Here is a 27,499-nt window from a genome sequence, read left to right as displayed (position 1 = left end):
CCCGCCGTCTTTGTGGAGCCATCTCTGTCGAGGTGGCGGGAGACTCACTTCTTTCTCGTTCCTTCGGTGGAGGCTCTTGAGTTCTCCTTTGAGAAGGAGATGCATCATCAAGAAGTAAATTCTTGAGCCCTTCGTATGGATTCTCTTCTTCTTCTTGAATTGGAGAGAGACCTCTTTTGGGAGTCTCACAAGGAGGCTTCCTAGGTGTTCTCTCGTCATGGTGATGATCTTGGAGAATCACGTGAGCACGGAGCTTCCGTTGCACTTCACTTTGGAGAGATGGATTGCCCATGGCTTGTTGAAGCCTAGAAACAATATAGTTATCAAGCATCGGAGCATCATTAGTAGCTTGCTCATTAGCAAAATAAAAGTTATCAACATTAATCTCACCCTCTTTACTATTGTCAGCCATTCTAACAACTTTTTAGTGTAAACTTTTTAGGTGTACTTTGGCACTTCAAGCCCTAGTTGCTACTCCTCTTTACCCCTTTAGAAAAAGCACTCAAGCTACTGTACCCAAGGCTCGAATACCATTAATTGCAAGGAATAGAAGAGAGGGTCTTTCAACACCAAAATAGAACCGGCTCCTGTCAAGCTTCTAATAGCTCAATAGTGGCTAAGCCATAGGCAAGCCCCGTAGGACTCCACTATTAAGACCATAGCTCTCAACGGTGATGCCTCATTAACTGCACGAAGGCAGGCGCACTGCAAGGCTCAAAAATCCCTATTCTACTTACTCACAGGCAATTAATAATACCAACCATTTATAGCTAGCTTGCGGACCTCCCTTCTTGAGCAAGAAAAGAGAAGCCTTGTGCTCTGATACCAATGTAACATTTAATGGCCTAAAAACTTGTGTGTAGCAGAAATTAGCATGAACATAGTGGGAATTTCATTAGAAAATGAGAATTACAAGAGTGCTTGGGTGGCGAGAGCAACAAAAAGCATAACACCTAGTTAGATAGCATGAACAATACTTTCAAAAGAGAGAGAAATTAAGCTATTGACAACAGTTGAGGACCGGATTTGCATGGATCCGGTCCCCCCTCCAAAAGGCTTTGTATTATGGTTTCTCCCATCAAGAGAGACATTGTACAATACAATTCTTTGTGTTCCTTCAAGACTAGCTAGTGCAATGAAGATGAAAGCTTCATGCACTAAGAAAAACACTTAGCAAACACAACATTAATTATCCCCATTCTCAGACCCAAGACCTCACACACCTTTGAAGATGGTGAGAGCTAGCAGGGTATGAGAGTAGATTGAGAGGAAGAGGGAGTATCTTACGAGAAAGATGTACATCTCCTCACATAATCACTCATATTAGCATAGCTTAGCTTAGTAATTAGCTTGGTAGATGAGATGAGCATGCATTGAAGCTTGGCTCTTGGTTGGATTTGCATCCACATGCCAAGAGTGTGTCGATGTAGGCTTCTATCTCACAAGCTTGGAGTAGGTGATGAGCTCTCCATTAAATCTTGGGAAGAGATAGTCTTCTTTACTTCACACATGAGATTGTGTGAGTGTGTGTGTGATAATTCCTTGCAAAAATCAGCCCCCTCTCTCTCTTGGCCAAGCTCTCTTGCTATTTGCTCTTGCTTTTCTCTCATTGGACCTCCCTAGACCTAGCCAATGGTAATTAAGCAGTATAAGTGATAGCCTTCTGCCATGTGTCCCCCTTTCCCCTTTTGTGAGAGCTTTAGGTAATTTAATAATTCAATTAAACTCTCATTGGACCCCTTTGCCTCCTGACCAATAGGAATCAAGCAAGCCATTGGGCTGTTGAATGCTCATTGGACCCCTTGGGAGACTATCCAATAGTCTTCTAGAGGATTTAATTCTCATTGGTTCTTTTATTAAGTGTTTTTAAATTAATTAAACCAGATTTACTCTAGCCTAATTCTCATTGGGCCACCTCAAAGGCCATCCAATAGGAATTGGGTACACCTTGTGGGCATCTGGGCTAGGGAGCTGACATGTGTCCCTCATTCCCTTTGTGTAAAGGGAGCTTGTGTGTGTGTGTGTGTCTTTCTCGCTCATCCCCTACAAGAAAGGCTCGCCCCCTCCCAAGTAGGGATTGCAAAGACTTTTTTGTTCACACACAAAGCATCCAATTCCCGTAAGGTTGACTTTTGGACACAATCTTTGAATTTTGGAACCTTAGTATTTTGGAAGTGTTAATGGGCTGAACCTTAGGGTCTTTTTAGCCCATTGTTGCACATGGCTCTTTTGCAGATGGCCCCCCCTTTGGATCCCTATTTTCCCTCCTTTGGATCCCTACTGTTGCCGGTTTGCTAGCTTAACCAATATTGTAGCTTTTTCTCCCCTGGCACTTCCCCATATTAAATGATCAGTTTAACATGAGAAAATGATTTAGGAGAATTAGATATTGATTATTATGACAAATACTATTTGTATTCAGCTGTAAATACTCTCCTGGAAATTGATCCATCAGATGTGTCATGTGTTGTTGGTATTTCTTAATCTGAGTTAGATCACATAGTTTGTTTCGAAAAAATGCCTCTTTGTTTTGTTCCTGGATTTTATTGGTTGATCCTTATAATTCTGTGTCCATAATCAGGGAGAAAGGAGGTGCTTCCTAGTCCTTTTCCTATTGCCAACATGATATTTAGTTGACAAAAATTTACAAAACACATTCAACACAACCAGAAAGAAATGCAAGGCTTAGCCAATTGTAGATTCTTCCTAGAAGATGCAAAAGATAATGGAACTATGTATGATTCTAAGGCTTGAATTGATTACATTGTACATTGTTACATTGGTTTCATGAGATATAGAGCGATTGAAACAATTGTAAAAGATACCCCATTGTTATAATATGAACACCACGAACAGTAACATAAAAAGCCGAAAATAAAATCCTCCAAAAACACACATCAAAAGAGAGATATACATGAAATCCATGGTCAATTAATTGAGTACAAGAGAAGAATGCCTAGAACGGTTTATCATCTAAACGACAAACTAAACCCATTTTGTTGATTGAAGATATAATGTCTAAGACTACTTATGTGAATGTGTCTTTTGCAATAAAAATTACTATCTAATCACTTGCAGTGCAAAAGAGGAATGCACAAGTCATAGCAACATCAATAGCACTTATGTGATAGCAATGGCAACAAGAAATGCAGGACAAAATGAGCCAAATCCAACTCACTCAAAAACACACTCTTGTTATAAAAAAAATGCCCTTCAAAACTGTCAAGGTAGTCTTACCTCCTGCGTTATAGTCTTAATAAGTCTAAACTTTCCTAGGGAGAAATGCCACATAAAGATGATTCGAAGGCAACACAAATATATGGACCCTCGATAGCAAGCCGATAGTAAATCATCTACACATTGCACTATTTTTCAAGCAAAACAAACAAGAATGAAAGGAATAAACATCATCACTGCCTAATCATTTGAGAGGCTACCCCTCAAATTATTAGTATTCTTCCCTAAGGTTTTCTAAATCAAAGGCCTTCCAACTACCTACACTTTTCATTGGATGCTATCTCACCTACTCACCCTCCCATCTCCATCTACACTCTTGGTCGGCTCTCTCACCTACTCACCCTCCCTCATATCCACCTCCTAACTCGAAGCCCACTTTTGACGTGTTCTCAACTACTACCTTTTTCTTGCCCTCCCTCGTCTCCCCTCCCAACTCTACGCCTACTCTTGACATGCTCTCAGCTACTACCTTTTCCTTATATGGGTGTGCAACGTGACTCGCAGACCTTTTTAGCCCTCCCATCATTTCTTGAAAAGCCTACACGTATTGTGAAGCACAAATTGCAAAGACCTCATCCTAGCTCTAAAGCATGAATGGATCCTCCAAGATCTTCACCACATCTACTCCAAGCTTAGGAAATTTTGGATCTTGTGCGACAAATGCAAAAGTCAAAGCCAAGAGTTCGGACCATAAATTCCGCATACAAACAATAACAAATAGGAAAATGCCACTAGCATTCCTGAGACAAACCTAGGGATTGCATGCCTCCTATAAGAGGGCTCTCCCTTTTTACCAACCTTGCCCGATTACTCTTGCTTGTCACCCTTGACCATTGGATAAACTGCAGATAAAGTATTCTTTGATGCTTCTTTTTCTCTCAATAAGTCTGCAACTATCAGTTTTGCAGAACCCATCATTGCTTTTATATCTTCATGCATGATGAAAATGGGATAAGGTGATTGGAAAAGTAATACCTTTATGGTCTCACGTATATCCTCCTTGAGAGGTGAAGGTCTTTCACGACAATAAAATAGCCTTCTAGAAAAATCGAGGACTTGCATGAAATCCCCCTTTCACTCTGTCTTTGCCTGTGTTTCATTATTTCCTTCTCCTTTAATTTCCTGATGTCTACTCCCACATGTAGAAGAATCATTACATTTGAAACAATCTCATTTGGTAACACTCTAAGCTTATATCGATGCATCCCTGCCAGAGTCTCCGTAATCCAGAAACATCTTTACGGTTTTTCACTTGCACTGCCAAGCTGTTGAGCTCCATATATAGCACCTGGGTCCCCTCTATATATACATCATCTATGTGAGTATTCTACACACTTTGGGGATTGCATATGATGGTGTCGTCTCTCTCTCTTCTCGTCTACCTCCGCTCTCTCCCTCGAGCTCAACATGGTATCAGAGCCACATGATACAAAAAAATAACAATCCACAACATAGAATCAAAGATAAGTTGTATTATTTTTCTGTTTCATTGCAGTTTCTTTGTTTTTGATTGACGTGTGCAATTTAAAACTCATGAGGATGGGATCCTAAGCATGAAACGCTGTGTGTTTTGTAAGAAGTATGGTTATCAGCATGTTTGTAGCACAGCCAGTGCTTGTTATCAAGATTAGTCTATTTGTTTGTAGCATAGCCTAATATCAGGCATTATCAGGCATAGTCAATTTGTTTGGAGCGAAGCCTGTTATCAGGCGTAGTGTATGTTTAATAGCAGCCATATGGCAGAGTGTTGGGAGGTTTAGAAAGAGTGCTGGGAGGATTTGAGATAAAAAACAATATTGCGACAGTGCCTCATGATGATAAAATGCATACGTTCTGCCTTGCGAGCGCTACCGCAATCGTCGGTCCCAATAGTCTATTTTTACTATGCCCTTTGGATGATGGCGGCTATGTTTGACTCCCATGAAAGGACTATGAATATGTGTGCCATAGCATATAGAACTGCTATTGTCTGTGAGACAGCTATGTACAGCTTTTTAGCAGCGTATTGTAATTAGCGGCATCTTTAAGGCTTTATAAAGGCGTGTTAGTCTAAAGAGCCGATCTAGTGTTTCAATTGCTTTTGCCAAGAATAGTGCCTGATCAATTTTACATGTGAGACACGCAGAAAAATCTTGATGCGCTTTTTTTGCCATGTATGCCCTGTGCACTGCAGCGCTGCCTTGCAAGGAAGCATGTGCTTTACTAAAGGTTCATGAGCAGAACGGATCCGCACACTGCATGCATGCAAAAGAGAGAGAAGTTGCTCATGCTTCAATTAATCATGCCTATGTTTTAGAGTTGCCAATCAAAAGTGCTTTTTGCTGGCCTGCACTACTTCCTACATAGATTCTATTCTTGTAATTGTGCACTGCTATTTTTAGAATTATTTTATGGCAGAGCTGAAGAAGCTACCCGTCAAGAGGGGGCGCTAATTAGCTGTGCCAGAATATATGACTATGCTTGCAAGAGGCAGAGTAAGTAAGGAAAAGCAGGCCTGCAAGACCTGCACACTGCATCGATGCAACTCCTTGCGACAAAGTCAAAGCAAACCTTGACTTGCAAGATCTCAATGCAAAGATGGTATAAGCATCGTAGACTAGCAAATCCGACCACAGAAGGCGCATTCCTATGTAGCAAGCAACGCACACCTGCATCCTCCAAATGTGATGCCACTTGTATGTTGAGGAGATTTCGTCTATGGTGCTTCTGAAGATGAAAGAGATTGCTAAGGCTTTTCTTGGAAGTACAGTGAAGAATGGTTATCACTGCTCCTGCCTACTTCAATGATCCTCAAAGGCAGGAAACTAAGGACGTAGGAGTTATCTCAGGTTGGAATGTGAGTGCGGTTTGCTGACTTGTGAAGATGAAAGAGATTGCTGAGGCTTTTTTTGGAATTACAATGAAGAATGCGACTGTCATTGTTCTTGCGTGTTCTTCTTGCATACTTCAAGGATTCTCAAAGGCAGGCAACTAAGGATGCAAGAGTTATCTCTGGTTTGAATCCTGAGTGCAACTGTGCCGATTGTATCCATCTCATGTCCTAATTGCAAAGAGCATTCATGTTTGCAAGAACTTCAAATCGAACTCAACACACTGGTTTAATGCTACATCCTTACGGCTCACGACGTCTACCGTGAACCACTCGCCTCAATCATCCTAAAACATTTCTATTTTTACCTTGTCTATTTTTATTTCACATGTTACTTTCATTTTTAACTTTTTCAGTACAACGAGCATGCATGACCACCTAGATATTATGATATTATGCCTAGCTAAGATGACGTGCGCTATGGTATTACTTAGAGCCTTTCTCAACAAGTACCTTGCATCTTTGACCTTTGCCTAATTATATTAGCGGCTTGCAATACCTACAAGAATTATTAGCTGAGCTGAAAAGTCTATTATTAGCAGCTTATGAGACGTGCACGCACCGTAAAAACAGAAACCACAAAGGACCTTGCCGAGGTATGTATTGTAGAGTTGTGTCTTATGGACAAGGTCCTAGAAATTTGTTTCGTTTTATGAGTTTCAATTTTTGTTACAGTATTTACATGCAGACACACTCAAGTATACGCTGTTTAATGTAAGGTCCTTGACTCATTAGGTCGCAGCCTGGATGTGATGGTTGAAGACATCATTGTGGATAGTTTATGTATAAGGTCTTGATGGGGACTAGCATGTAAATTGCAATTGGAGTCAAAACAAGATTACAACCCATAGGCATCTAGGACATTGACCAGTGTGGTCTTTGAGTGATGTGATGCTTGCTCTATGGTGGTAGCATTATGTGTGTGGATAATCAGAGAGAATGTTTGCACGATGTCAGTGTCTGTTTAGGTGATGTCAGCCCAGGTTTATTGAGTAAGTCGATCTCTACTCTCACGAGAGTAACGTCTAGTTTCCATGGCTTTGACATCAATGGTGATGAGGAATATCATATTTGGTTTATTCATGAGTAAGTTGATCTTGGTGCTGACTGTAGGCTCTGCGATAAGTTTGTGAGAAGAGGTTGTAGTTTGGAAATCATATAGTTTCTTTCATTATATTCTGATTGAAATTATAGACTGAGATTTGATTGAAGAGGCCCTTGAAAATCATGTAGACAGAAAAATTGTAAGGGTTACATTCTTAAGACGCTTGTGTCATATGTGAGGCTTATATTTCTAGCTGGACTTTATGAATTTGTAAACCATAGATTTTATTTCATTATATCTTTGATTGACAGTGTAGAGTTACATTCACTGAACAGGCCCTTAAAAATCACATGGACAACATTGTTGGGACGGGTTATAGTCTTAGAGCTCTTATGACGTACGTGAGGATTATGTTTCTAAGTAGACTCTGCGTGATATTTTATCACTGAATACATTCAACAGAGACGAATTTTATACCAACTGACTTTGATCCCATGGAAAAGTATGCCCATGGATTTTAATATTAGTGCTTCATATGATGATTTGCTAGACAATGTGTTGAATATTTTAAATTCAATTTATGATGCTCCAAGGTTAGTACAGTTGAGATGTAGAGAGAAAGAGAGAGAGACGAGACAAGAGACACACCATATACGCTCCCAAAGACTGATTCATATTGAGGACAAGATACAAATATATAGGTGAGACCAAGTTGAGCCATATATAGCTCCAACACCCCCACTCAAACAATGGTCTCTAGCTTTGGATGAAAAAAACCCTTGGGGAGTTCAAGGGAAAAACCCAAGCCCCTATACAATGTGAAAATATGAACCAGCGATGATGATGTGAAAGTGAATTGTGCATCTATGTACAAATATTCAAGTGACTTAGAGACCACAATGTGCAAATGTGGAGTGTGCATAGTGCATGGTACCTAAAAGATTACAATGTCATATGTACAAAGCTATTACAATAGCAAAGAAGCTAATCTAGAAAGAGTGAGGCCGAAGCAACTCCAAGCTCCGAGCGCAAGAGGATGAAACGTGACTCGTTGAGGCCTTTGGTCAAAATGTCTGCAATCATCTGGTCACTTGGACAGTGTTCAACCATAATGGCTCCTTTGCGTACTTCATACCTGACATAATGATAATGGACAACAATGTGCTTTGACTTATTATGTTGAACATAGTCTTTTGCAAGACTAATAGCACTTTGGTTGTCACACCGCAAGGGTGTGCTAGAAAGAGGAGAGTGACCAATATCAACCAGCATTTGTCGAAGCCAAATCAACTCACGAGCTGCAAGTGATGCCGCAACCTATTCTGACTCAGTCATAGAAACTGCAACACAACGTTGTTTCTTGTTGGTCCAAGAAACAAGACAACCATTTATAAAGAAGCAATTTCCACTAGTAGATCGCATAGATAAATGTGAGCTTGCCTAGTCTGCATCTGTGTAACCCAAAAGAGAAAGAGATTGAATAGAATCCGATGTGATTTGTCATCGATAGACTAAAACAAAATCTGTAGTGCCTTTCAAGTATTTCAATACACGCTTTGCAACAGACCAATGCTTAAGAGAAGGACATGCAAGATGTTGTCCAAGATAATTAGCAGCAAACAAAATATCCGGACGAGTGTTCATGCCAACAAACTGAAGACATCGAATCAAGTTAGCATAAGGTTGATTTGTGACAAGTTGACCGCCATTGTCAGAAGTGTTCTTCATAGAGCGCGCAAGACAAGGTGTGTTGGCTGAATGTGCAGATTCCATACCAAATTTTTGAATAGTATCTGCAATAGACTTTGACTGTCGAAGGAATACAATACCTTTTGTACGGTTCCGTTGGATTTGAATGCCAAGACACGAGTGAATCTCTCCAAGATCCACCATATCAAATGCAGAAGACAATAACTTTTTCACTTGCTGAAGAAATCCCAAATCATTGGAAACAAGGATGGTAATATCATCCACATAAAGAGCAAGAATCACAAAACTGCTACCTTGGCGTTTTATGTATAAGTTGGAGTCTGACGAGCAAGAGATGAATCCTTTAGAGGTGAGAAAAAGATCAAATTTTGTATACCAAGCTCGTGAAGCTTGTTTGAGACCATATAGTGCCTTATGGAGTTGAGCAACAAGGTCTTCTTTACCTGGAATAACAAACCCTTCTGGTTGTTCCATATAAATTTCCTCTTCCAAGTCACCATTAAGAAAGAAGTTCGTACATCCATTTGATGAGCTTTTAAATCGAATTGAACAGCAAATGCCAATAAAACTCGAACACTTGTAATGCGAACAACTGGTGAAAAAGTCTCTTGATAATCAACACCGGCTACTTGGGAGTAACCTTTTGCAACTAAACGCACCTTGAACTTGTCAAAAGATCCATCTGCTTTTACTTTTGTCTTATACACCCACTTACATTTAATAGATGTACGACCAGGAGGTAATTTAGTTAGTATCCATGTACCTTTAGAGATAAGAGAATCGTACTCTTCTTCCATAGCCTCTTGCCATTGATCCTTTTGTGGTGAAGAGATAGCTTCATCATAAGTAACGGGATCTTCAGCAGTAGAAAAAGCATTATCATCAATATCGTCATCATAAACATGACATGATCCATGTTCAAAATCAATGGGCAGATCAACAAAAATATCAATATCATCATTGGCAACATTCGGAATGGATGGTTGTGAAGAGGAAAGTTGCTCTATAGGAAGAGTTTCATCTTCTGAAAGAAATGGAAAAGCCTGAAGGGTCATAGAATTTGTAGCCTTTGGAAGTGTCAGAATATCCAATAAAAATAACTTTAAGACCAGGAGCATCAAGCTTTGTTCGTGTTTCTTTGGGAACATGAATATAAGCAATACATCCAAAGGTTTGAAAATGAGATACAGAAGAAATGTCATCTGTCCATGCTGTGATGGGTATCTTACCAGAGGGTGCAGTAGTAAGAAGATGATTCTGGATAAATACTGCTGTCAAAGTAGCTTCAGCCCAAAAAAACACGAGATAAGCCAGAATGAATCAGCATACATCATACAACATTGAGAATAGTGCGATTCTTTCGTTCAGCAACACGGTTCTATTGAGGCGAATATGGAATAGTGTGTTCATGATGAATTCCACTGTCAGCACAGTAACTCACAAACTCTCGAGAAACATATTCGCCTCCATTGTCAATACAAAGCTTCTTAAGGCGACGGCCAATTTGAAGTTCCGCAGCCTTGTGTAATTGTTTGAAAACAGATAAGGCTTCAGATTTTTGTCTAAGTAGAAATACAGTCGTATACCTTGAGAAATCAACAATGAAAGTAATGAAGTAGCGATATTGTGATCTCGAAGAAGGTAGAGGTCCACATATATCAGTATGAACAAGATCCAATATGTCATGAGAATAAGTTGTATTTGAAAGAGGAAAGGGTTTACGATTGTGTTTCCCAAGAGCACAAAATTCACAAATTCCCATATGGGGATGGGCTTTAAGATCCATGCCATGAACGAGGTCACGACGTTGAAGATCAAGGAGTTTTGAGAAATCAGCATGAACAAAACGGTGATGCCATACTTTGCAATCATGATCATCTGGAGTAGTGAAAACATTTGCTACAGCATCGTTGAGAGAGAGTTCAAACAAATTACCGTTTCGAGGAGCAGTGGCTATAGTCTGTCCATCTTTCTCAATTCGGCATTTGGTATGATCAAATCCAACAAACAGACCAAGATCAACAAGTCTAGCACTTGAAAGAAGATTACGTTGAAGATCCGGTACATATAATACTCCTCACAAAATTCGAGTGGAAGAAGATAAGGTACCAAGATATAAGTCTCCAATACCCTTTACTTGATAAGTAGTATCATCAGCAAGATAAACAACACGTTGAACTGGCAATGGATGATAGTTATGGAGCCACTTAGACTGATATGTCATATTTCCTGTAGCACCAGATTCGAAAATAAAAAGTGATCCATCACGTACATGAAGTATTCTGTCTGGAGCAACTGAACATAGGACGCAGCTTGTTTCTGATACAATGTTGTTTCGATGTTCAGTAGCATATGCTCTATTACGATCTGTGTCGAATCGATGCTTATAGCACATATGAGTGGGATGATCAGATCGTCCACAATATTCACAACAAGAAGAAGAAGAGTCTCTAGATTAATGTGGTTGTTTTGTGGTAATATTGTGTTCTTTATCATATTTACGTGCCCAATAATCATCTTCAGTATGGACATTTCTGTTGCAGTAAGAACATTGCTTATTAGGAAATTTGAGATGAGAGAAAATATTACCGCGACGGCCACCTCTACGGTTTCCTCTTTGAAATGGATGCCTTCGAGCATAAAAAGCACGTTCCATCTGTTGTGACTCAGTCTCCTCTTGTGAAATCATAGTTGTATCGTGTTATGCTCCCTCCTCTGAATCACACCTTGTGGTCATCAATATTAAAGCTATGGTAGATGCTTGGACAAGTAAAACTGTGTGTGTGTGCGCGCGTGGGCAATGTTGTGGAGGGGGGAGGAGGGTTTCTCAATACATATTATTATGGCAAGTGCTTCTAAGGAAGTTATAGAAGAAGTAGATTTGGTAGATCGTATTGGTAGGTTGGAGCCAATATGAACAATGTGTATTTGCAATCTTTGGTGCTAGATTGTACCTTATTGAAATTGGAGATAATTTTTTTTGAATGACTAACTCCGTTTTATCTAGCTCGCAAAAAAGACCTTTCAGCGTATAATCATGACAACTGAGAAACGAAGAAGAAAAGGAAAATATCCCTCACATCACATACTTGAAAATAATCGTTTTCATGAACTACGGACACTCTTAGAGTTTGCATGGTGAGTTGCAAAAGAGGAGGCCCCAATCATGAGGACTCTGTGGACAAGGGCGGGAGAGGTGATGAACATCATAAGGTACTGTCACATGAATGATAATCACCACTTGCATGAAACAGCTTGGAAATCACCTCTTATGCAATGCCTTCACAATCACCTCGGCCCCATTTTTCAACAAGAACAAAGATGAAGAGTTTGGGTGTGTGTGTGTGTGTGTGTGTGTGTGTGTGAGAGAGAGAGAGAGAGAGAGAGAGAGAGAGAGAGAGAGAGAATGAGGTTCGTCTTCCACAGTTGCGGGATCACAGCTGACGAATCTTTTCTCAAACACCAGCCTTTCTGGTCGCGCATCAAAAATGACTTTGATGTACTGATACCTTTATTCAACAATCCCTACCTCCACCTTCTTCTAGAGTTCCACAAAAGTAGGCCTGACTCCACCACTGAGCAACGAGCTCTACATGGAAGGGGTGTGTATGCTCTCAACCAATCTAGCCAATTACGCTCTCTCTCTCTCTCTCTCTCTCTCTCTCTCTCTCTCTCTCTCTCTCTCTCTCTCTCTCTCTCTCTCTCTCTCTCTCTCTCTCTCTCTCTCTCTCTCTCTCTCTCTCAGACTCAGCGCCGCCTCTATAAGTCACTCACAATGCTCAAAAAACCTAGGTTAAGTGTAACCCCACCTACAAATTTTGAGATTTATCTCTAAATTTTATAGTTGAAGGTGAGAAAATCTCCAAATTTTGAAAATAAATTAGTGTAAATTGGTATAAAAACCTTCAGATTTAGTGAGTTTACCTCTATTGTTGTTGGGGTATAAAGCCCAATGTGGTCGCCCAGGTAAGTGGGCGGGCCGCCAGGTATGCATACATATTCTTTTGTTAAAACCTAATAAGAACTCACTATGCTCTACACATTACAGTAGAGCGAGTTCACCATATCGTCGTGCTCTTCTTCTCACACTCTCTCTTGCGTCGCACTTCTGCTCGTACTCCTTCAACTGGTATCAGAGCTCAGATTGAGGCTCGGGGAAGCACTGCAGGAGGCTAGAGTCACCAGCTCAGATTGGAGTGAAATTCAACAGGTGAAGACACGGCCCCAAATCTTGTGGAAAAGCCCAAAGGGCCAGGTGTTCTCAGAATTTCATTCTAAGGTCATCTCGGCCACCGTTCGGCTTCGACAAAGGTCTGCGCAAGCCATTTTCGACTACGTGGTCTCGGCGGGTGCAGATCCGACTCTGCAAATTTGGGGTTTTCGGCATACGACTGCAGGTGCTGAGGATATCGACACTCCGAGAGTGTTGATTTGTGGTTGTCTACACATCGAAGGATGGCTCACAGTTCTTGGAGGCGTGTCACATACGACACGGGCGTATCTACACACAGACTGTAGGCGACATCCACTAGTTCATCAAGTAGCTTGTGTTTGCTGCTTGATATTCCAGATTTCATCCTGACATTGCAGGTACTTCCACATGGGATGTATTGTCAGAGATGATGTATGTTTGTTGAGGGTTTGCTGGCTGTGAGTCACGCAGCAAACAACCACCGCAGCGGTTACAGCATATAGTGGGAAATTTGTGGATGTATGACTTTGTGGGAAGTCTATGTACTGTCAGATTTACTGCAGCCTTTGTTGAGGGTCGAGTGAGGTTTTATTGAGCTGGGGGATTCTCGAATGTTGAGATCCTTTCGGTGATACAGGTCTTGGAGCGATCCCTCGAGCACCCTTAGATAGGCAGCTAGGATGTATTGACTGTGAGTTAGAGAGTTGGGATTGCATCTTTGCTTTACTGCCGTTGAGACATTGTCACAGTCTATGCTTGCAGGATAGTGACAGGATAGTGAGAGACAGTACAGGTGCAAGACAGGTTTACCCGCAGCTTACAGTGTCAGAGAGACAGTGTTTTTTGAGCTGTTTTTTGGTCTGTTTTTTGAGTACACCAGAGCCATTTTACAAAGGAGACTCTGCCAAAATTTATGCAGAATCTGAAGCTTTCTTGGTTCATTTGACAGGTTGATATTGGTTCAGAGGTCAGTTTACAGGGGAAACTCTGCCGAATTTTTCCCAGGAAAGTAAACCACTGTGAAGCGTAGCTATGGCTGGATCACAGGACACTGCTCTTTACAATATCAAGAAGTTGGATGGAACCAATTTCCCATAGTGGAAGAAGCAGATTTGGCACGTGTTGGTACAAAAGAAGCAGATAAAACCTATAAAGCTCAAGGGGATAAAACCAGAAGATATGGACGAAGATGAATGGAGCGAAGTGGATGAATTGGCACTTTCTACCATTATGCTGACTTTGGCAGAAAGCGTTTACTTCAATGTAGCAGATGAGATGTCGGCTTATCAAGCATGGTTAAAGCTGAGTGATCTTTATGAGAAGCAGAGTGCAGCTTCACAGGTATACTGGCTTAAGAAGCCTGTTGACTTGAAGATGAAAGAAGGGACACCTATGTCCAATCATCTGAATGAATTCAACACAATCTACAGTCAGTTGTCAGCTCAAGGTGTCAAGTTTGATGAACCTGTTAGAGCTATGTTCCTGTTGATCACATTGCCGGAAAGTTGGGACACTTTTCGCACAGCTTTGAGTAATTCTGCACCTCCAGATGGTTTGAACATAGCAGGTGTAGAAGGAATTCTTCTTATTGAAGAAACCAATAGAAAGACAATGGACAAAGGCAAAGGAACAACCTTAGTTGTCAGGGGAAGGACCAAAGAAAAGTACAAAGGTGGAAAGAGGAATCAGTCTCGTAGCAAGTCCCGCAGTGCTAAAGGCAAGAGTGACATAGAATGCTACCATTGTGGCAAGAAGGGTCACATGAAAAGAGACTGCAGAGAATGGAAAGCAGAAAAAGGCAAAGAGAAAGCTGAAGACCATGGTGAGAAGAACAAGTCCTCAGTGAAGATTCAAGAAATAAATGTGACAAACACTGTTGCAGAGGATGATAGTCTAGTGTCAGGAGACATCTAATTCTTGAAGAATACAATGGACTCAGCTCTTCTTACAGCATCTGATGGAAATGCACTGAGTGACTGGATTATAGACTCAGGGGCATCACTTCATGTGTCTCCAAACAAGGAGTGGTTTACTTCTTATGTGACCACTAAAGATCATGTTCGGCTAGGCAATGGGCAGACATGTGAGATCTTAGGTGTTGGAGATGTTCAATTGAAGTTTCAGAATGGCATACATGTTCCCGCAATTACAAAGAGCTTGATCAGCACAGGTTTACTTGATGATGCTGGCTACGTCACCAGTTTTGGACAGAACATATGGAAGATATCCAAGGGTTCTATGACAGTAGCACATAGAGTAAAGTCTGGAGGACTTTACATGATTTATGTATCAAATGTCTCTAAAGATGTAATCAATGTAACCGAGCAGCCGAACGTTTCTTTGTGGCATAGCCGGTTAGGACATATGTCCAAGAAGGGAATGGAAATTATGTCTCATTCTGGTTATTTTCCTGGCTTTTCATTTAATGATTTTGAATTCTGTGAACATTGTTTGTATGGTAAGCAAACACAGCAGCCACATAAGCATAGAAGCAGTAGAAGAGATACACAGTTGGCACTTGTTCATAGTGATTTGTGTGGACCTATGCCTAACCTATCTCTAGGGGGAGCTTCTTACTTTATGACATTTATAGATGATTACTCGAGGAAAGTATGGGTTTACTTTCTCAAGCACAAGGATGAAGCGTTTAGTGTTTTCAAAACGTTTGTGACACTTGTGGAAAATCAGAGTGGCAAGAAGCTTAAATGCTTACGTACTGACAATGGTGGAGAGTATGTTTCAAAGTCCTTTCAGGACTTTTGTGAGTCAAAAGGTATAAAACGTGAACTTACTGCTCCTTACAATCCTCCTCAAAATGGTGTTGCTGAGAGGATGAATAGGACCATACAAGAGAAGATCAGAAGTATGTTGTCTAATGCACAGCTACCAAATGGGTTTTGGGCTGAAGCTGTATCAACAGCTGTTCATCTTGTAAATAGATCTCCTAGAAAGGTTTTGCAGAAGGATTCAGTGCCAAAGATGGTATGGTCAGGCAAAATGCCCTCATACAAGCATCTCAGAGTCTTTGGCTGTGAGGCATATACTCACGTTCCAAAGGAATTTAGGAACAAACTTGAGCCAAAGAGTAGAAAGTGCATCTTTCTAGGCTATGGTAATTCTGGTGAGATGGGGTACAGACTTTGGGATCCCGAATCCAGAAAGGTTGTCCGTAGCAATGATGTTCACTTTAATGAATCTAAATATCATTCTAAACCAGAGAAGGTTGAAGAGATTAGAAGAGTTGTCTTCCAAGAAGATGGACCTGCACGTGCAAGACAAAATGTCAGGGCTCAAGAGGAGCAAGGACAGGATAGAGTGGAACCACAGGTTGTGGCTGAGCCTGAGCCACCTATTGTGCGTAGATCTGGACGTGTCACGCGACCTCCTGATAGGTTTGTTCCATCTATGAATTATGTCATGTTGATTGATTGCAATGAGCCTTCATGTTACAAGGAAGCAGTGCAAATGAAGGACTCCGGGAATTGGCAATTGGCCATGCAGTCAGAGATGACAGCTCTGCATAAAAACAAGACATGGAAGCTAGTTAAATTACCACAGGGCAAAAAGGCTCTACCTTGTAAATGGGTTTACAGGTATAAGATCACCGCTCATGATAGTCAGCCAAAGTACAAAGCAAGGCTTGTTACCAAGGGCTTTAAGCAAGAACAAGGCATTGACTTTGATGAAGTCTTCTCTCCGGTGGTCAAGATGACTACATTGAGATGCTTTCTTGCATTGGTTGCCATATTAGATTTGGTGTTGCACCAAATGGATGTCAAGATAGCGTTCTTGCATGGTGATTTAGATGTGGAAATTTACATGTAGCAGCCAGAAGGGTTTGTTGAGAAAGGCAAGGAAGATTGGGTATGCCAGTTGTTAAAGAGTCTTTATGGCTTAAAACAATCACCGAGGGCATGGTACCATAAATTCCACAAGTTTATGCTTTCTCAAGGCTACAAATGTAGTGAGTTCGATCACTGTCTATATACAAAGAAGGCTAAGGATGGAAGTTGGTTGATCCTTATTTTGTATGTGGATGACATGTTGATTGCAGGCAAGCACTTGGAAGAAATTTCAGCTTTGAAGTCAAAGATGGCAAAATTGTTTGACATGAAAGACATGGGTGAGGCAAGTCAGATACTTGGTATGCGCATTGAGAGAGACAGATCAAAGAAGTTGATTTGGTTATCTCAAACAGAGTATATTGACAAGGTTTTGCAACGTTTCAATATGGAGAAGGGAAAGGCATTGAGTGTTCCATTGCCACCATATGTGAAACTTAGCAAACAAGATTGCCCTGTGTTTGCGGAAGAACAGGCTGAAATGGATAAGATTCCATATGCGTCTGTAGTGGGTAGTTTGATGTATGCAATGATTGCTACTCGCCCAGACATTGCATTTGCAGTGGGAGTAGTAAGTCGATACATGTCAAACCCAGGCAAGAAACATTGGGAGGCAGTGAAAGGAATATTGAGATACCTGAAAGCTACATAGAGTATGCGTATATGCTATGGGAGTCAGGAGCTAAGTGTAAAGGGTTTTACAGACTCAGATTATGCAGGTGACTTAGACAACCGAAGGTCTACATCAGGGTATGTCTTTACATTGGCTAGTGGAGCAGTATCATGGCATTCTAGATTACAAGATTTTGTTACTCAGTCTACTACAGAGGCTGAATATGTTGCAACATCAGAGGCATGCAAAGAATCAATTTGGCTTAATCAACTAGTAACAGATTTGGGAATCAAAGAAGAGATGCCTGTGTTATATTGTGATAGTCAAAGTGCTATACAATTGGCTCGCAATCCAGTTTATCACTCAAAGACAAAGCATGTGGATGTGAAGTATCATTTCATCAGGGAAATGCTCGAGGATAAGCAACTTCAGCTTGTCAAAGTTCACACCACAAAAAATCCTGCTGATCTACTTACAAAAGGACTTCCCTCAGAGAGCTTTGCGCATTTTCGCAAGCAGTTAGGTGTAGGGTAGTACATCACTTCTCTACATCTCTTGTATATTAGCTTGTATAGTAGCTTCTCTCACACTTAAAGTACCACATTGGACTTTAAGTGGGAGGTTGTTGGGGTATAAAGCCCAATGTGGTCGCCCAGGTAAGTGGGCGGGCTGCCAGGTATGTACACATATTCTTTTGTTAAAACCTAATAAGAACTCACTATGCTCTACACATTACAGTAGAGCGAGTTCACCATATCGTCATGCTCTTCTTCTCACACTCTCTCTCGCATCGCACTTCCGCTCGTACTCCTTCAATTGTTTCTAACATGTAGGTTTGACAAGTTTTTGGAAAAAAGTTTTTTTCGAGCAGTGGTCACTCACTCTCAACGGCCGAGGTTTTAGTGAATTTTCAGTGTCGTGTCTCTTGTTCACTCATAGGGCTTCTCTCTGTCACACACTCTCAGAGTCTCAGAAGCAAGTCACTCTCTCTCTCTCTCTCTCTCTCTCTCTCTCTCTCTCTCTCTCTCTCTCTCTCTCTCTCTCTCTCTCTCTCTCTCTCTCTCTCTCTCTCTCTCTCTCTCTCTCTCTCTCTCTCTCTCTCTCTCTCTCTCTCTCTCTCTCTCTCTGAAAAAACTTTAGAAAGACATTTCAAAAACACCAAATACAAGCCCGTTCAAAAGACTCAAAAGTCCCTCAACGTCCATCTTATTGATGGCTTCAACCACAGTGGCAATGCCGGTAGCATGTGTCCTTTAAGAGTTCTATGATAGAAGTCAAAAATCATGAGCCTTCTTCCTCTCCTGGCTTACGCACTAATTAGACACCTCTTCACTTCCTAATAGCACCTGGAACATTGGTACGTTGATTGTGGTTTTGCATATCCTCCTTGCATCTAAACCTCTGTGGTGGCTCCCAAACTTTCCTTGTTGTGCCGGATCTCACACGGACAACGTGAGACTGAATGGCACATGAAACGCAGTACTGCATTTTAGAGTAAAGCTTGGAAATTGCATACCCATCATAAAAGAAAGCATCATGCACATCTCAAAAAGTACCTTGTTCAACAATGTTCCTTACAAGAAACCTCTTGACAGCCTTGTCCTTGGGCACACATCACCCACAATTGGAGCAACTGATGGGGTTTGTGTGGCCTCTTCCATGCTTGTTACGCCCACCGTTGCGACGCTTGACCATCATGACTACTTATGCCGCAACTGCTTCTACTTCCTCTTCATCATGGAGATCTCTCTCCCTCTCCCTCTCTCTCTCTCTCTCTCTTTGTTTAGTGATATCTTTGGCTTATTCTGATTAAACACCAATTTCAAGTGTTGTGCAACATAAGGGAACCCTATGTTGACATGATAAGACATCAAACTTTCATTGTGAGAGAGCAGTTGGCATGATAAGACATTACCCTATGTTGACATGATAAGACATTAAACTTGGATTGTGAGAGAGCAGTTGAAACGATAAGACATTATCCTATGTTGAAATGATAAGACATTAAACTTGCATTATGCTGCACAGCACTTGAAATTGGTGTTTAATCAGAATAAGCCAAAGATATCACTAAACAAAGAAAGAGAGAGAGAGAGAGAGAGAGAGAGAGAGAGAGAGAGAGAGAGAGAAAGAGAGAGATAGAACAATCTACTCAACCACCAATATGAAGTCCCTTATTGTTAGCCCATCACCTGCAGCCCAAGCTCGCAACCTTGTTAAAGAGACCTGGCAATTTAGATAGAAGAGAGGACTAGCCAGTGCTTATAGTTGGAAGCTAGTGAGCTAGCCATGCCGGGCCGTGGCCACCATGACCGCCATGCCCCTTATCAGAGCTGCCGCCATGGCCCTTGCCATGGTTGCCTCGACGGCCGTTGTTATAGCCGCCCTTGCCACCTTGACCGCCATGCTGATCATAACCACCGCTGCCCTTGCCGCCATAGGTACATGGCCCTTGTCCCCACCCACTGCCAAAGGTGCCGCAGAGCCTAAAAAGGGGTTGATCTTCGTGCGATGGCGACAAAGCAGGTGCTCCCTTCTCTTCCCAGCCAGGAATGCGCTACAAAACGTCCTCCTTCACTCACAAGGAATTCATACGGGTCTGACATCGATGGGTTATAGCTGTCTTCTGGGCATTCATGAGTGTCTGGTGAGGGAAACTCCAAGGGCCGCTGTAGGCCAAAAGCTGGCTCTCTCTCTTCTCCGGCATACGCTTCATCGCTACTACTGCATTCGCGAGGTTCACCACTTCCATCACCAAAATCATGGCAAGAAGCAGCAGTGCCAGACCCTTGTTGCTACCCACATAAGAAGAGCTCACCATTGCAGTACTACCGCAGACTCAAATGCTACTGGCTAGTGAATACATTGCTAGAGGTGCAGAATGCAAGTGATGGATTTTCTCTCTCTCTCTCTCTCTCTCTCTCTCTCTCTCTCTCTCTCTCTCTCTCTCTCTCTCTCTCTCAGCACACGTGGAGCAAGCATCCACTCACGAGCAGCCATGGCGAAGGGCAACTCTGCAAGAAGCGCAAGGGCAGCCTACCCAAGAGGTCGACGAGAAGGCGGGCATCACCGAAGTGCGCAAAGGGGAAGCCCGAGAATGTCTGGCTGTAGGGGCGCTGTGTTGTCTGGGTCCCACCATTACTCGCTATCCGTAGAGCCCAACCATCTCTGCAATGTCCCGTGTTCGTGACCTCACCGTCAAGTCCTTGCTCACGAAGAAAACTCAATTGCCGAGTGCTCTCCCTTGCAAGCAGCGCTTCTTCAAATACCCTCAATCCCACAGGCAGACTATTGCCTCCATCCTTTCCCTCCTTTCTCAGCAACAGACATGGGAGTTCGTGCGTGATTTGTGATGATTCATACGTGCGCCCCTCTACTCTGGTTTGAGTGTGGGATGAGTGCAATTATGGATACTTCCAAGGGTGCTGCATCATCTGCGGAGGTGCCGGCATTTCTGATGCTTACTACTGCAAAGAGTGCACCCAACAGGATAAGGATAGAGATGTTTGCCCCAAAATTGTGAACCTTGGCAGTGAAAGATAGGTCAGTGCACTCTTGCAACCTTTTGCTTTATCGTGCCTTATGAGGTTGGGGGGTGCTGCATACATACAGCTGAAATGTGTCATGCTTATTGTGGGTTATGATGGCATGTTCTTATAGATGTAAGAGTGCAAAGAATGACACTTTTTAATTTGTGAGATTTTCACTCCTTCAGATAGACAAACAAAAAGAGAGAGAGAGAGAGAGAGAGAGAGAGAGAGAGAGAGAGAGAGAGAGAGAGAGAGAGAGAGATCGTCAAGTGAGTGAGGGCAACACAAGGTTGCGAGAGAAGAAGCAGAAGCAACAGAAAGAAACGAGAGGAAACCAGCAGAGATGCCGTCCAAATTGGATCCCTCGCAGATAGTGGAAGGGACGACAGCAACCTTGGCTTGACAATTCTGGACAGTGAGCTTGACGATAATGCACAGGCCCTTCTAGTCCTTGGCAGTCTCCTTGGCGATGTCCTCTCCTACCTTCTTGGGTGACAAGCTCAGAGGCCCGATCTTGGGTGCCAATGAAAACGCATCTCCAACTTCCCCTCCTGTTAAGCAAACAAAAACCACCTCCTCATATTCTTGTTGCCCTTTCTTTATCAGTATTGCATCTTCATCGTGGGTGCAAAACATGCATCACTCAGCTTCATGTCTACCGTCTAGTGGAGTTTACGGGTGGCTCCCTCAATGGTGACTCTGAATTGGAGTTGGACTAGACGTAAGCGAGCAATTAGTGCCGCTGCCCTTGTGATCGAATCCCTTGAGGAGCCCGAGCGCGACAGGAAGAAGTTGAATGCATTGCTACAGTTGTTGCTCCTCGTGGGTCTGAAATAGTAGCTAAAAGTGTTATAATCGTTGCTCAAGAACGAGTATTGCTGTGGTGGGCGCCTGTGCTCTGGTGTGCACACAGCCTTCTTTGAAGACAACTAGAGCTGCTCATGAATAGTGCTAAGGGCCTTGTTAATCCGCTCTAAGTTTCGTGTAGCAATTATCTCCCTTCCTAATCTTGAAGAGGGTGAGCTCTGACAATCAGATTCCTGTCCATTTAATGCATAGTTAATACCAGAATGATGAACCGACTGATAGAAATAGCAGAGATGCCATCATTTGCATTTATGACATTGTTATACTGCAGGTGCTCCTCATGATTGGTGGCCAGTGGCTACTCTCATAATTGTATTGTCACAATTCCTCTTATTAATCTGACCATGCAAGCAGCTGCAGCACTCAATTGCCTTTTTCTTCTTCTTCTTCTTCTGCTTGCCTCAGTCCTAGCATTGGCGTTAGGGTTTTTCTCCATGCTAGTGTGCCACATGAGCTCTTAGTGGGTTTCCGACCTGCAGATTCCTCTTCCTTCTCCTTATACATTTAAGAACATATTCAAGCACATTGGCAACATTTCTCTCGATGATTTGATCGAGACTGCCCATTTGATGCGTCCCTATTCAATGGAAAAGAGCTCGCTGGCACAGTAAAGGAAATTCTTCGCATTGCGTTTCTGTTGGTTTCTCTATGGATGGGAAGGATCCCAAGGATTTGCAGATAGAGATTGACGATGGGGATGTTGATATTCCACAGAATTAGCTTAATTAATCTTAGGTAGGTGCCTCTCTAGAATGTAGCGCTGCTAAAGTAAGTTTCACTTTGTGGTACAGCTACTAGGTTTTTCTTGCAAATCATTTTTGGACAAATGTCATCTTGTTATACTTCTAATGAGTGTATGCTCATTGTGGAGAGAGAGAGAGAGAGAGAGAGAGAGAGAGAGAGAGAGAGAGCACCGGTTCACATGCTTAAGACAATGTTCTCGGGAAAAATCAATTTCACAAACATCCATAGAGGAAAATTCTTAAAATAATAGCATTTTTTTACAATTAAACTCTATTTTTATTTCTTCCATTATGAGATATGTATGGCAATTGGACTAAAGAGACTAAAGCCTAATCATAGCCCTAGGTCATGTTAAAAATGAATGGAGTATTAAGACTATCACTAAGAGTCTAGGACTAATGAGAAATGACCTTACATTAATCTAAGGTCAAGGCCAATTACCTATGATTAGCACACATAAAACCTAATTTTCTGATGAGTTAATTTTCACAAAGCAAAGTGTTGAAACTTTAGGATGCCTAGCTTTTGAACATGAAAAAACCTTAGTTCTTGAATTTTCAAACCGGATTCTATCCTCTTTCCCTCCCTTCAATCGGTTGTTTTGAGTTTTCAATCGGCTCTAGAGAGAGAGAGAGAGAGAGAGAGAGAGAGAGAGAGAGAGAGAGAGAGAGAGAGGGAGAGAAGATCCTACAAGGTAGTTTGGTTGTGCTCACACGTTGGCTGACTAAAACTTAAGTGGGAGAATGTGCAAGGTGAAGTGAAAGAGAAGAAAGAGAAGTCAAAGATCGAAGTAGACCTAGTCAGCTTTGGCCCCTGGAAGTGAAAAGACTTTTTCTTGGAGATTCTCCAACCTCAACATTTTGTTGTAAAGATGTTTTGTATATGATAAAAATAGTCAGTGATAATGATTGTTTATCTTTTTTTCTTTTTTTTTCAGAGAGAGAGAGAGAGAGAGAGAGAGAGAGAGAGAGAGAGAGGGAGAGAGAGAGAGATCTAAGCATGTTCTTTCACTTAATAGCACTCTTCCTAGTGGACATACATGGTAGATCTTGGTTTGGCAAGTCTCTATCATCTCCAAAAAATGGGATGTCAGTACGATGCAACCCTTTTCCTCATCCAACTAGCAAGATTTCCTTACCACCTTGACTTGAGCAGACACAATCTCAAAAGAGATTGAAATTTGCCGCAAACAAATTATGGCCTTCTAGACATTTGCTAGATTTTTCCAAACAATGATCCAAAATGGAAAGGAGTCACATCTTCCATCTTTATGAACTAAGATGTTCAAGTGATCTATATTTAAGTTTCCGAAAAAACATATTTTTGCCAGCAATGGTGACATGTATAAGGACGACTAGATTTTTATAATCATGATTGGGGAGCAATGGTGCTAACATTTATTGATTGGATTTAGAGAAATCTATCTCTCTCTCTCTCTCTATCTGTCTATATACCTCTCTCTCTCTCTCTCTGTGATATCTCTTTTTAGAAAAGAAGTATATATATACATGAGAAACTCACTTGGCAACTTTGCTCGGTTTTGAACTTGCTCGGATAAGTTCGCTCGATGTTTGGTAGAACTCCTTTTCCAGCATCGAGTTCATAGCTATATGCAATTATATTTCACACATAGCCATAGTGATAAATCGAGGAATTTACATATAGCTTTTGCGCTTTTTGTTCTCAATGCTTGCCCTTCAACCTAGTAGCCAAGTCTTCTCATGCAAGAACTAAGTACCTCATTTGCCAACATATCACACTTGACATGAGAAATGGAATAAAACTTCGTGCCTATATTATCACCCTCATCAATCATCTTCTCATTATCTTCATATCTCGCCCTAGATAACATATCTACCACTGTCTTGTTGTCTTACCTACAAGGCATGAACTCGGGATTTAAGGACTTAATGTATGAAATCCATCGCAAAGAGATTAAGCATTTTTCATTAGCCTTTGAGACCCTCGTGTATGACCTCGTAGTGTCAATACCCGCCTTAGCAGTTGTAGTGGGAGTATTTGCAATTGGGGTTGTCAGTAGAACCATGAGCAACACTATCATGATGCATCATGGAGTAGTGCACATCACTGTAGGATATGCATGCTGATTCTAACAAGGATATATGCTTTGGAGCAGTGTTAGAACCTACACAATGGCATGCATCAACTTCGGGAGACCCAGTGGTCATAGGTTGAGATGAGTTTTCTTACTATACCACATGTACATACTGCTAGGATCTGTAGTAGTACCAATTATCGACACATTTACCTTTAAGTGGGAGATTATTGGGATAAAGGTAGTGTGCCTCTTACCTTGGCTGAACACATTAAAGACGTCCAATCGCCTATCACTTGTAGCACCTTATTCTTTACTAGGTAGAAAAATAAGGGGCTTTGTCTCACACATACTATGGTGAGTTTCTCCACCAACATCCTTTGTTCTAACTCTCTCCTTCTCCCTCTCTGCACACGCCCTGCATTTGTGCACTCTGCACTTCCTCCAACAACCTGAAAAAAATCCTATCACAATCGTCTATGTATTTTTTTACAAACTTACAACACCCTTTCAAATCCAATGTTTCATATTTCTCACCTCCTTCAAATCCTTTGATAGATAGATCATCAAATGAGAAGTATTGTGGTTTGAGAAATAAGGGTGAAAGCATGACTGGGTGGACACGAAAGCTGTGTCCGAGACATCACTATTCGGCAAATTAATAGTTGTAATATGTTTGACAAAGATAGAAGAACCAAGGCGTGTGATATATCATTGGATAGCTCTTGAAGAGGAGAATCTAAAAAGATGTTTGACACCAAATTTAGAATTAATTTACAAAAATTTTACCGTGCACCACGTCCACTATAAGAGGAGTTGTCTATAACCGCTAACATTGCCGTGGAAAAACAAAGGAAAAAGAAGAGAGAAAAATTTGTGTGAGCGGCCATAACCGCGGCTATGAATGCGGTAGTGGTTTATCAACAATAAGCGTAGTAATAGTCGCGGAAAGATACCCGTTGCTATTACCGCGACCATTGCCACTGTTATTACCGCGTGTATTACCGCTAAACGCCAATTCAAAATTAAAGGTGCTCATTAATTTGGGTGGCCCAAATGAGCACCTTTATTTTTTACCTGCCTAAAACAATAAGACATCAATTGTTTTTTGGAAGAGTATAAGAAATACCAAAGAATTGAAATTAAATTTACTTTACCTTGAAAATTAAAAATGTAGAAGATCAACTATTTAAAAAAGTTACAATAAAAAGTTAATAGTTGTATATACATTGTGCCACATTGGGACTTTACGAAAGTTTTGACAAAATAGTTTTTTATCTAATCCTCGTCGTCTTCCAGAGGCACGTACGTTGGATCACTTTGACTCTACGTAAACCCAAACCAAATTAAACAATTATCCACGGCTCAAAACAATTCATACAAAATTACTTGTTTAAACTTACCGCTTGTAGTGGTCCAACGGCCGTGTCGAATTGCTTGCGAGAGATGTGGTTGTTTTCAAACAACCATCGCCAAGTATCAAATTCTGTATGTTTCTCCCGATACTTGACCATCTCTCTAGTTGGTCGAGAGATAGTGACATTTTCCTAAGTTAGCAATAACAATACCAAATTATCAACTACAATCTTTATAATCAACGATGGACGTTATAATTCAAATAACCTTACATATTTATCCTTCTAAGCTCCCTTGCCTCCTGAGCCATAGTGTGTGGGAGTTTGTCTTGCGCGGGCCTCGCGTTGTTGTCTATATGATGAGCCCGTCGTAGCTTGATCGCTCTTCTCTTGAATTGCCCACTTCCACTCCACTTCTGCCATGTTGCCACTGCGGTAACTTTTGTCTCGATCTCTGACCTGGTTGGCTGTTGCACGCCGCACGCTAGACTGCCTGTTTTTTAGAAATGTCTTTATGTAACCCCTCCAACCATTGTTGTGAAAAACGTTGATCGGGGATGTTTGGAAATCTAGCTAACAGAGCGTCCTCAATGTACCGTGCATGATCGGACAGTTGGTCTCTGAACTTTATGAAACAATTCTTATTTGAATGTATAAGAATTTGTAGATGGCGTCGAAATCCCCTGCCCTGTGCTTTGCTGAAATCAACCTCCCCGTCATATTTAACCCTGTAGTAGCGCCCATGCATGTCTGGCACGGGTGTCAGTATCCTTGTCGTTTGCGTGAGGGGCAGCACGCTCTGAAAGTAGGGAATTCGTTCCCCCCACCACCACAAAAACATGCGAAACCACAAGATCCGCCGCCGCTTCGTCTCTCATGGCGCTTGCTGCCCTGAGACGAGCGTCGATGCGCAAAGCCGGAGTGGAATGGAGTGCCGTAGGACCCTGTGATGGCATGGGAGTAGGGCCCTGCGATGCAAGGGGAGTAGGACCCTGCGATGGAATAGGAGTAGGACGATAGGAAGGGAGAGTAGAGGGAGGTGCCGTTGGTGCAAGGCTCTATAGGTAAGGAGTCCCTCCGTGACTCCCCCATGGTGTAGTGTGCGGAGAAATACCGTAGGTCGCAAGCTGCTTTGGAGTGTAGCGGCCAAATAAATCCTTCGTCGAACTGAGGTACTGCTCTCATAAAGAGATAGCCCGTTGTAAGTCAGGATCTACGACCGGTGTAGGAATTTGAGAAGGGTAGGTGTAGGTCGATGGCCATGCCTGCAAATAACAAAAAAAAAACCTATGACACTCATGGTTTAGGATTAAATACGTAGAAACATTATTTATTTCTTTGCTTGTTTTCACTAACTCAAGACTCGCGGGTCCACTCGAGGCGATGTCCACCCTGGGTGGGAGCCCACCTGAGATGTGAACCAATCAAAAGAAGAGCCA

The 27,499-nt window shown here is 41.8% G+C and overlaps 2 pseudogenes; one reads left to right on the top strand and one right to left on the bottom strand.

The window, feature by feature from the left end:
- Nucleotides 1-19,783: 19,783 nt before the first annotated feature.
- On the bottom strand, nt 19,784-20,329 carry LOC147466244 (uncharacterized; annotated as a pseudogene).
- Nucleotides 20,330-20,605: 276 nt separating this feature from the next.
- LOC147466243 (uncharacterized) lies at nt 20,606-21,051 on the top strand (annotated as a pseudogene).
- The last annotated feature ends 6,448 nt before the right edge of the window (nt 21,052-27,499 follow it).

The sequence above is a fragment of the Adiantum capillus-veneris genome, chromosome 1 (genome assembly GCF_014529385.1).
Source record: "Adiantum capillus-veneris isolate H3 chromosome 1, ASM1452938v2, whole genome shotgun sequence".
Lineage (NCBI taxonomy): Eukaryota > Viridiplantae > Streptophyta > Polypodiopsida > Polypodiales > Pteridaceae > Adiantum > Adiantum capillus-veneris.
Note: the sequence above shows the minus strand (reverse complement) of the source record. Positions and strands in the feature narration are given on the sequence as shown.